Source organism: Notolabrus celidotus, chromosome 20 (assembly GCF_009762535.1).
Source record: "Notolabrus celidotus isolate fNotCel1 chromosome 20, fNotCel1.pri, whole genome shotgun sequence".
Taxonomy (NCBI): Eukaryota; Metazoa; Chordata; class Actinopteri; order Labriformes; family Labridae; genus Notolabrus; species Notolabrus celidotus.
This window is the reverse complement of record NC_048291.1, coordinates 16193483-16205129: the sequence shown is the minus strand read 5'-3', so window position 1 is coordinate 16205129 and position 11647 is coordinate 16193483. Positions and strand designations below refer to the sequence as shown.

The 11647-nt window shown below is 39.7% G+C and overlaps 2 long non-coding RNA genes across 2 annotated transcripts; one reads left to right on the top strand and one right to left on the bottom strand.

Moving 5' to 3' along the window:
• Window positions 1-3305: 3305 nt before the first annotated feature.
• Window positions 3306-4546, top strand: LOC117832581. The gene is made up of 3 exons (XR_004635208.1): window positions 3306-3998; window positions 4144-4268; window positions 4353-4546. It is a non-coding gene; the product is annotated as an uncharacterized LOC117832581 (long non-coding RNA).
• LOC117832580 lies at window positions 4302-7237 on the bottom strand. The gene is made up of 4 exons (XR_004635207.1): window positions 7034-7237; window positions 6368-6473; window positions 5608-5826; window positions 4302-5185 (listed from the first exon to the last, which is right to left on the bottom strand). It is a non-coding gene; the product is annotated as an uncharacterized LOC117832580 (long non-coding RNA).
• Window positions 7238-11647: the final 4410 nt, after the last annotated feature.

Genomic DNA, 11647 nt, shown 5'->3' with positions numbered 1-11647 from the left:
AATGAATAGAGACAGACGACAAGAGGAGAGATTGTGTGTGCCCGTGACCAGAGATGTCTTAGTTGTGTAATTAACTAATAAATAGACATTTAATAACATACCCTGGAGGCACACTAAGAGAAGAGCACCGCTTAATACCTGCCAAAGGATTACAACACTAAACACCTATAACCAAACAGATAAAAACACTACAAATATTAGAAAATAGAAAATGCACACAACTAATGAGAAAAAAAGGCTTGACAAAAAAAAAATCTGCTCAGCTACGACCTCCGACCTCTCCTGAGACCACAGGCAACAGGAAAAATCGTTTTAACTCTAATCTAAAGCGAAAGTTAAACTAACGATGACCAAAACGAAACCTGAGTCAAAAGGCTCTCACAGTGAGTCAAAAGAAAGGCAACAAAGACAAAACCAAACCTTGTTTGTTGCTGTCAATTGTATTTAAAGCAAACTTTAAAAAAAAAATAGAAGTATTTTATTTTGTTAACTTTCATAATGATTTTTCATTGATATATATGGCCCTGCCTTGGTCTTGGTCTTGACTCAGTCTCGATCCCTAAATGTCTTGGTCTTGTCTTGGTCTCGGTGCACTCTGGTCTCGGACATGTCATGATCTCGGTTAATATGGTCTTGACTATAACACTACTATATTGTGTGTTGCTTAGTATGTCGCTGTTCTCTCCCTCCCTCTCTCTCTCTCTCTCTCTCTCTCTCTCTCTCTCTCTCTCTCTCTCTCTCTCTCACACACACAAACACACACACCCTCTTTCCCTGTCTCTACTGGCACAGCAGCATGTGAATGATTCCCCTCACCGCAGCTTAGAGCCATGGGTAGACGGCTGTCTGTGTGACGGCTGTGGTGTCCTCTCTAAGACAAAGAAAACTTGGCAAGCTGTTGGGCTGCGGCTGGATCAAACAGGCCTTGTTTATTGGACCTCTCCCTCTTTGCTCTGTGCTCATCAGAGGCTGTGTATGAGACTGCAGTCTGAAGTGTCTGAGAGATCTGCTCACTCCTCGAAGATGGGAACCACTCAGACCACACACAGGGCCGCTTCAACCGCCACAAAGGAGGGCCAGAAAAAGAGGCTGACACTCTCTCCCTGTGCATGTGCTCTTTATGACTTCTTCAAGTTGCTCATTAAGTATTTGTAAAGATTACAGAAAACAGACTCCAGAACAAATTTCTCTCCCTACCACTGTAAACATTTCTTTATTTTTAGCCCATTGTGTCTTATGGTCTAATTTTTCCTCCCTCTTGTATTTAGCTCTCCTCATCAGCCCCTACCTACCTCTCTTTCTCTTAGTCCCTACACTCTCTGAGAACAATGTCCTTGCTCCTGCTCTGTGTTTTCCCATGGTGCTAACACTGGAATGTGTGCCTGTTAAAGGTGATATATATTTGCTATCAGGCAGAGTGAGAAGGCCTTCATTACTTTGCAATACAGATAAAGGGGGGTAGCCGAGGTTGAACACCCGTTCCCAGAAGCATTATTCAGCTGCTGTCAATCTGTGTGCACAGATTATATCTGAGAGGACCAGTTAAAGCCCTTAGTGTTAAATTTAACAACATGGCAGCAGCTAGTGCTGGGTAGTTTGCAAATAGGTGTATTTCTGTTTTTAAGACAGTGAGCTTGATAAGTTAGAGATAACGATCAGCCTCATAAATCTAAGTGGAAGATCTTGATGGAAGATCAGGTATGGACAGGTTCCTGTCTTATCCTTTCATCTACCATAAGGTTCCCAGAGAGTCAACAGCACTCAAGGCTGACACATGCACAGCAGAGAAGGTTTAAGGTAAAGTTTATGACTTTAGGGAAGAAGAGATCGGGATGCCTTCCTTTTCTGAGCCTCTTTGCTTGAAATGTTATGTGTTTGACTGACAGACAGTTCTCGTTCTCCCACATTCTCCCACATCCTCCTATCACTGCCCTTGATTCCCACACTGAGCAACAGCGCCGGTGGGAAGGACTCAAACAAAAAAAAAACAGGGACACTGAAATTCCAGGATTCACGTTGTGTGTACAAATCTGTCACATAGTTTTGAAGAAGGGAAGAAAGAATGAGAAATGGCCCAATGAAAAAGTGTAGCCTTCAATGTCTTGATATCCTTGATTTTTAAACTTGGCAACAGGATAATTATGCATGCCCATTACACAGATTTTTCTCAATTTAAATGAAATATCAATACATAAATGAGCTTTAGAAGATTGTCTCGGACAATGAAAATGGATCAGTCATCAACACCTGTTTCATCCATTTATTTCAAGAGTTTAAGCAAGCACCCCAGAAAAAGACTTAGTCCTGCAGCTGTGGTAGTGCAAGAAATGCCATTCAGTAACTTGCATTACAGTTAAATACTCCTAAAAATGTAGCCTTGCTTCCCCTGTAGTATTTTTTGTTAACAAATATCTTTAGCTCTCACTTCTCACAATGTAGCTTCCATTCATTGGCACAGCTTTCGAGTATAGCACTTACAATCTACTTTCCAAAATATGCAAAACAACACACATCATCAAACAGGTTTACATTTGTTGCCATAACAATATCATCGGAAGGTTGTACATACTTTCATTCTTGGACAAAGGGTGACCAAAACAACACAATTGTCTCTCCTCCTACGAAGTGCTGTGACACAACAACAGCAATAATAGTCAGGTTAAACTGCATTGGCTGTTAAATGGTTGTTGAAGAAATCTGCCAGGCATTGCATTGATTGTATTCTTCTTTTTGCAGCAGATAGGCTGCTTTTCAAAAAATGCCTGAATAAAAAAGGGAAACATTTCCATTCAGCTCACTCAAGGCCACTGAGCACTCTTATCTCTCTCTCTTCGATCCCAGCAGAAGAGAGCAGCTTTTCCCACAGATTCCCTTCATCCAGAAGAAAAAACAAATACACATAACCCCTCATCAGCTTGTGTGAGACTGTACAAATGGTGGTTGTAGACATTAAGACGTTACCCTTTGGTTTGTAGACTGCCTTTTGGCTCCTCAAGTACTTCAATTTGACCAAAGTCATGTTGGTTTTCTGCTGTAAGGAGTTGGACAAGCGGTTGAAGCTTGAGACAAGAGGCTAGCAGACATTGAATTATCAGTGTTGTCTTAAAGCATTGTGTACGGTGGCCCTGAGAGCTCACAGCACTGCAACTTAAGAAAACACATGCAAAAAGACAAAGCACAAGCATATTAAGAAAACATCTTCATCAACTTGACAACGCATGTGCAGCATTTACAAAAACGCGCTGCAAATAGACCACAACACAACACATTACAAAAACGCGCTGCAAAGACCACAACACAACACATTACAAAAACGCGCTGCAAAGACCACAACACAACACATTACAAAAACGCGCTGCAAATAGACCACAACACAACAGAAGTGTTTCCAGAGGACACTTACAAGTGATGCACACTTCCGGATATGCTTGTTGACGCGGGTTTTGAATCGGAGTGCTAGTTCTCTTACCGTCAGTGGTGTTGGAAGTGAGATAAAATAAGTAAGTGTTTTTGATTTATTTTAACATTGTGACCGCATGATTTACTCTATTGCAGTGATCACTGTTAAACTATCGTTAGCCTTTTGTTTGTAATTAGCCTGCCAATTCTAATAACCTGATAAAATAAATACACACGGTTAATTCATTGTGAAACCATAGATTTGAAGTGGGGTATTGAGTCAATGTTCCTGATGTCTGTCTGTTATTTACTATAGTTACTCATGACTGTCACCAAGTAACGTTCAAGGACGAAAACGAATTCCAAAGATGCAGTTTGACAGCATGAATAATATTTTATGATGTATTCTGACCCATTCTACAAAGAAAGAACGGACAGCAGAAGACAATGTAACATGGTATCTAAACGTCTTTTTCAGATCAAAATGTATTGTCCTTTCTGTGGCGTCGGATTGGATAACTCGCCAAAATTTTGCCATTCCTGTGGGCGAGATATCGGCTTTATAAACGATGCAGCTTCTACAGTATCTGGGACTGCAGGTGAAGAACATTAGTCATCTCAAATTGTGCCCAAAGCTAATATTATCTTATCGAACTGCCTGTATGGGTTATTATTTACTGTACCGCATTGTAATATGGGATGTTTTTATCTCGGAGCTACTTTTAATAAGTCTCTCTCTCTTAGGGACCAGTGAATGTTCCATCCCAGCGAAGTCAGCTGTGCATCAGTTCATGAGATACAGAGAACTAAAAGAAATTGAGAGGAAGACATTTTCAAAAGCCAAAAAGAAATCAATGAAAACAGTCAAGGTAAGTTAATATTGATGTTTGATACTGTTAAGTTGCATTGTCTGACACAATAGTCTTATCTTCTGCCTCTGATTTCTCATCTAGATTTCTGTTGGGATGATGGGCAAGACCAAGCATGGCTTTAAGCCCATACGAGGGAAAACTCTACCTCTACATGTTGAACCTCAGTGTGCCCTCCTTGACCATTAATTTGGTAATTTGAGCTGTACATTGACGTGACCAGTTTCTTTGTTAAATCTCCCTGAAAACAAGGTTAATAAAGGGTATTCTCAATTCTATCCCCTTGCCATTATTATATGTCCGCACACGTACGTGCTTGCAATTCTCGTTGCTCTGATTTGTACATGTAAGTGCTTACACATGCATTGCACCTGTCCACATGAAATAATAACAAAATATAATACAAAAAAATCCTATGCCAGCAAAAATGGTACTGAGTTTATTGCAGAGCCTAAAAAAGTGCCTATTTTTCCTCAAAGGTCATATATAAATGTGTTCTTAGGTCTGTGTTCCCCTTGCCCAACAACAACATAATCAGCTTTCCCATAACAATATTCATTGCAGATAATTGCAAAGTGCAAAACAAAAAAAATGCTTGATACAGTTCTTACAGCATGAATATTCCCTGCACATGGCAGCTCAAGCTACCCAGTGGCAGAGGTAACAAAGGCAAGTATGCCGCAGGACCATGCAGGAATGGATATTTCTAAAGTAAGGACATGTTTTTAAGTGATATATAATTTTGAACAGCAGTTGTCCAGTTGACTGGTGGAACCAGCGCACTCTGTCTCTCCAAGTCTGCAAAGTGAATCTGGAGATTGTCATCACCACATAGACTATGTTGAGCTGGCAGAATGCCATCAAACTGGTGAAGGGCTTCCTGGGGCACTGGGAATCCACACTCCCTTCCACCAAACCTAAGGCCAGTCAGAGATGAAAACATTCAATGAAATCCTCACAAATTAAAATCATTTAAGCCTTCAAAGGTAGGTAAAAAAAAATGCTGAATAAGTATTTGAACTAAAACTACAATAAATCGGCTGTAATGCATTTTAAACAAAGACCTTAACTTCTAACAGAAATCAGTCACAGTTTGACAGCAGCTCTTTTAGTCAAATATGGTCATCATATTTGCTACTACAACAAGGCACCTTTTAGTGTTGAAGCCGATAAATCCACCCTTCTGCTTTGTACATTTACAATGTAGCTTTGGTGTGGAATGGAGCTTGTGTTGTTTAATATATGAATTCCATTCTAATCACGTCTTTAAACTTACATGAGTGAAAATGCAATCTGATATTTACTGAACATGGTCACATCGCATGGGTTAAATACAAACCTGTGAGCGAGGTGGTACATGGCTTCTGGTTTGCCAGATGGACAACGAGATTGACGAACAGGTCGGATAGTGTGGTTGTTCCAAAGTTGTTTGTACTCATCAAGCTCTTTCTGCAAGATGTCCAGGAAAACATACCGCAGTAAGCACTTGTGCTCACGAGTGCCGTTGAAAAGGTGCCCCTCTCTCAGGTCACTGAAGACATCAATCCAGAACTGAGTCCTAATGGTGGAATGACAACATACACAATGTTTTACCACAGTGCTGAACATTTTTCATATGGAAATGAATTCTAAAACGAATGCTTTCTAAATGTATTAATTTAAACAGTTGCTTGCACAGTGGCAATGGGAGTATAGTCTATCCTCCTAGTTAGGCCTGCTTCCTTTAGCCGCCTCTTTATGGTGCTCAGACTCAAAACAATGTTGTGCCTTTTCTCAAGAAAATCAAGGATAAATCAAGAAAAACTTGAACTGGCATTTAACACTCAAGAAAAAATTATCAAGTTGGACCAGGTGCATACAGGATATGCAGATCATGATTACCAAACTTTTACCAAACATATAACATACCCTACATGCAATATATGTGTTTAATTCTGTATATCATGTGAAATCACCTGGTTCAACTTGTTGATGTATTTGAGCTCAATTACATCTATATATAATTATAAATTTATTTGTCTATGCTACCAGATCATGCACAAATAAGACATTAAAACTCAAGTCCTAGTGAAATACTTCACTTTTAGGGAAGAGCATACCATCTTCTTGAAAAGGTGCCAAAAACTGAATGTTGCTGCCACAGGAGCCACAAAAACATCCAATATGTCCAGCCAGCTCGATTCCACAATATGGACAATACATTACCTGGGGAAAGGGGAAAAGGAACCATATGAATGCTAAGTGTGGCTTATAACATATCAAAAGTTTAAACCTAAAGTTACACACTTTTACCTTAACTGCATTGGAATTCCAGTACAGCACTCATAAGAAACAGTCATAGGGACAGAGATGTATTTCCTCTCACTGCATGCCAATATTATGCCCAATCTTACTTTATCTCCATAGGGAAGTTATCCAGTGTTAACCAGTGTTAGTAGCCTTCAATTTGCAATTAGTTATTTTAAAGATCGCCAGTCATGTTTCAAAGTCATTTAGTTTGCCATGTCAGCAAAACCCACCGGTAGTATAACTTGCTTGTCCCCTATTAATGGTTCTGATAGTAACTATAACCAGTTAACATGGTGTTTCACACTATAGTGTGAAGTCTATGGTTTCACAATGAATTAACCGTGTGTATTTATTTTATCAGGTTATTAGAATTGGCAGGCTAATTACAAACAAAAGGCTAACGATAGTTTAACAGTGATCACTGCAATAGAGTAAATCGTGCGGTCACAATGTTAAAATAAATCAAAAACACTTACTTATTTTATCTCACTTCCAACACCACTGACGGTAAGAGAACTAGCACTCCGATTCAAAACCCGCGTCAACAAGCATATCCGGAAGTGTGCATCACTTGTAAGTGTCCTCTGGAAACACTTCTGTTGTGTTGTGGTCTATTTGCAGCGCGTTTTTGTAATGTGTTGTGTTGTGGTCTTTGCAGCGCGTTTTTGTAATGTGTTGTGTTGTGGTCTTTGCAGCGCGTTTTTGTAATGTGTTGTGTTGTGGTCTATTTGCAGCGCGTTTTTGTAAATGCTGCACATGCGTTGTCAAGTTGATGAAGATGTTTTCTTAATATGCTTGTGCTTTGTCTTTTTGCATGTGTTTTCTTAAGTTGCAGTGCTGTGAGCTCTCAGGGCCACCGTAATAGTGCCCTTTGACACCAGCAGTTAAAAGGTAGTAGTAATTTCTTGAATGATCTATTGGCACAATAAAGCACACAGCCTGCCATATTATTGGTCAATACTATTATAAAAATTCATCCCTCCTACAGGAATCATGAATAGAACAATGAGCCACAGAGACCAGAACCATTTATTGTGCTCAAAGGGCAACTTCCAGTGTTGAAACATTTGCAGAAGCCATTGCAGAAGAGCAAAAAGCTGCAGTTCCTTGAGTGTTCCTTTTCAGAGACCAACAGGTGACATCAGATAGACTACTTCCAAGTTTTTTATAGTTTATGATTGTTCCAGGCCGTCAACAAGTAGTATTTGGCTGTTAGCCTTGGGCCAAACAGGGATTGATAAGCCTTTGAGCCTGCATTGCAGATGAAGGAACACGTATGTGTAGTGCCAAACAAAGTGGCTTTTAGACACAAAGAGAAGCTCGAAGAATGGTACATTTACAAAACATTGGTGTTTGGGTCAGACTTTTATTTAAACTAGCTGAATTACGTGGTAGAAATAGTCCTATCTGCAATGGTTGATAGCTTCCTCTTAGGTACTCAGTCCAGATTTTTCAAAAAGGGGTGGAGCTGATGGGCATCCCTTGTGGGCAACACACTTACTATTGACAAGTACCTCAGACAACTCCTCTTTCAAAATAAAGAAGATTTATTTTATGTTGAATTTACTTGCACAAACACATATGAGCCATTGGATGGGACCTACCTTTTTTGGGTACAATACCACACCATAGCATTTACCTGAAAGATTAATCTCACTTTCTCTCACAACTGAAGCCAGTGCTCAGTGCTCACAAAACCTATTAAATCTCCATAAAGAGCATTAAACTGTCAGTGCCAAAATCTTGGAACGTGTTTAAATGCAAATCTTCAACTGTGGAAGTATCATACACACTGCCAGGTTTTACCATTTGACAGAGGAGCCCACACACACACTTTATTGAACTCTGCTAGACTGGGCTCTAACTCGTAAACATAACCTCAGAACTCTTTTTGACTCTCTTCACTTGTGAACAAGTTATTTAGTCAAGTTACTATGTTTTAAATCAATAGCAACAATACTGAAAATTTGGGAGAAATCATCACAAGATGATTATGAGGTGCCTTAGCAAAAATGTAATTTTTTTGACTCAAGCATATAACAATTTACACATCAATCAAGCAAGTGATAAATCATTCAAACATTTCATGTTGCATCGACCAAATCCAATAAATGTTATCTCTCAACAGTTAACTTATACAAAGCACATCGAGGACATACTCTTCGTTATTGTTAGCGTAGTCACCGTAGAACATAGAGAGTTGGGCATGTGCAGGTTATGAGGCTGAGTTGCCTTAAAACCAACCAATGGCCCACACATAGCATGTGTTTCTGTCATCAGGAGGATTGTATGCCCTGTGTGCCTGTCACTTTAGGAGTTCTTTTAGCTTTGAACGCTGTACTGTTTGGGATTAGGCCCCATCAGTGAACAGAGATGAAACAGGTTTCACCCTTGTTAAAGCTGGGGTATAGATTTTGTACACACATGTGCATTATCCTACCAAATAACTTAAAAGCCAGAGACTAGACAAATAGAATACATTATTTGTTATAAGTTAAGCTTTTACAAGTCCAAATGCCCGCCCTGGCAGTTTCAGTCTCTACTGCCAACTAGTTCAGCTGTTCTGAATGTTTTTTTTGTCCAACTCGTGACTTTATGGAAAATGTATTAGTGAAGAGTGCTGAAAAGGAAATCCAGGCATTAATCACTCGGGCCTCTTCCGTGCTGCCACTTTCTGGCTTAAGATAAATGAGAGGATTGAAAAAGACTTGCCAAATGTTTTGCTTTTTGATGTCCAACTCTGCAGTGTCAGATCTGATCACTATTTAAACAGTACCCTGCATTACTTCATTTAGCCTTAATTACAGCAACCACAGGGATGGTGGTGCCTGATTTTGGTATATTGAATGTGGTTTGCTCTGTAAGAGAATTACAACAGATCGAGAAATAAACTTAAGCCATTCTATACAATGGTCTTTACTGTCTACTGTGTTTGAAATGTAGCTCCCACTGCTATATCCAGATCAATCCTACATGTTACACATGGAAAAGTTAGAGTTGAGGGCAGACCTAGCAATCTCTAAGGAATGAGTTCCTAACCAAAGATTCAGGTTTCAGAAGAACTTCAAACAGTCTGGGACTGGAGGCCAGTTTGCATAAAACCACAGAAAGAGCCTACCCCATGTGAAGAAGAGAAATTCCCTAGTATATGAGGGCGTGGGCAACCAACTTCCCTTATTTGCAACCCCCTCACTCCTGTGCCTCAAGCCTTGCTTTGATTGCATTGACCCTTTTCCTCCTTGTGCCCCTGAGGCTGCGCTTATAGTAGCGATGTGGGGCTGCAGTGCTTCCTCCTCCCTGTTTGTCCTTCAGGAGCTTGGTGAGACAAGGGAATCAAAACAAGCTGTCCAAACCGCACTTCCATGGGAAGACCCCCAAGATGGCCTTTCTCATATATGTGGAAATCAAATGCTCATGCTCAAAGCTGTGTAGAAAGAAGTCTCTGTCACATAAAGATCATAAATTGAATCTTTAAAGCCCCCGTGAGGAACTTTTAGTTTGTTGCTTTCAGCTTCCCCTGTGGACAGAAAGATACCTTTTATAAACTTGCTGATCTTTTCCTGTACATGTACACGTGATGCATTCTGACAAAAAAAATCTCCTCACACTTTTTAACAGTTTTATCCATTATGAATATAATGAAATTATTTTTCTTCAACAAACTGTGTTGTCTTTCTTAGCACCTACCCCCTTGCAGTAGTAACATTATAATCAAAAAGATTGTCAGTCTTTTGAAATTGGTCTTGTTTGCTTTTGTAGGTCATACAAGAGGCATCACTGTTAATTTCAGTCTGTTTTGTAACCAGTCAGTGTTACTGATCAGACAACAGTAAAAAATATAACATTTGAAAGAACACTTTCATGGTGTGGGACTACAAAGCTAAATAAACTATACATCAGTCACCTCTGACAAGACATTAAAAAAGTTGGTGTTGTGTGGGTGACACAAACTTTGCTGTTTACCATATGCAACATGTTATTATAGTAGCATGTCTAAGTGCATGTATGTGTAAAGGAGACAGGCGAAGAAAAATAAATCAATTGCCATCCACCAGCAGAACGATTCCTAGTAATCATGTCCCATAACCAAGCGAATAGTGTAATTAGGGGTTTCTACATAGCAGATTGTGGCCCATGTCTAGGATCCCTGAGGGACTCTGTGTCTCAACATGTTAACCCGAGTGTGAGAACCTTTGCCCATGAGCACACCTAAATACACAGAGTTGCTACAAATACAGAACCACATCAGAATATATATATAAAAAAAAAACTTTTATATGAAATGAAAGAGTTAAATGTTAAAAAATGCCCAAATCTTTAATCCAATTTCACACATAGTTATAACCTTCAATTTGCAGCCCAGACACAGATATTTTCCCTTTCCTTTCTGGTTTAGGCATGGTGGGAGGAAGCCTTGGCACTGTGAGAAGCCTCTGAGACACGGGATCTCATGACATGCAGTGCGATGATCACTCTTTGCTTTGACTAAGGGAATATGAATGAATCAAGCATCAGGTGATTCCAGAACTGTTTTTCTCCTCAAAGCAGCAGGTGCCTGCCAAAGTCCAAACAACCCAGCAGGAGTCTTTGCTTTCCAGTGTGAGAACCACAAAGAAGATCCAAGTATTCCCCGCCTTCTGACATTTCCAACACTCTGATCTCTATTCAGTTTGGCCATGCAGGCAATAGGGCTGATAGATTTGCAAGAAAATGATTTCAAATGCCAAAATATATACAGGGGGAAAAAATCCTAGATATTCTCTGTTTCTCCAATTATTTTCCCACTGTTTCACTTGTGTCGTTTTCAAGAGAAAGTGTGAAGAACTGTCTCTGCCAGCAGAAAGTCCTGAACTAGAAAAGAGCGAGTATTTAAGTTTTTTTTTTTCTCTAAATATTTGGGGTTACAGAATAAATACTGAAGCATGATTGGTGAGTGAAAAGTAAACATGGTAACACCTCTCATATTTCAAATTCTACACATTAGTGTTGACTGGGTGTTGGTGGTTGATGGTGCCCAAAGAGTATAGATGCATTTCTCTCACAGGGGTCATCACTTAAATAGCTGTTGTTTTTACTGCAGCGGCATGCAG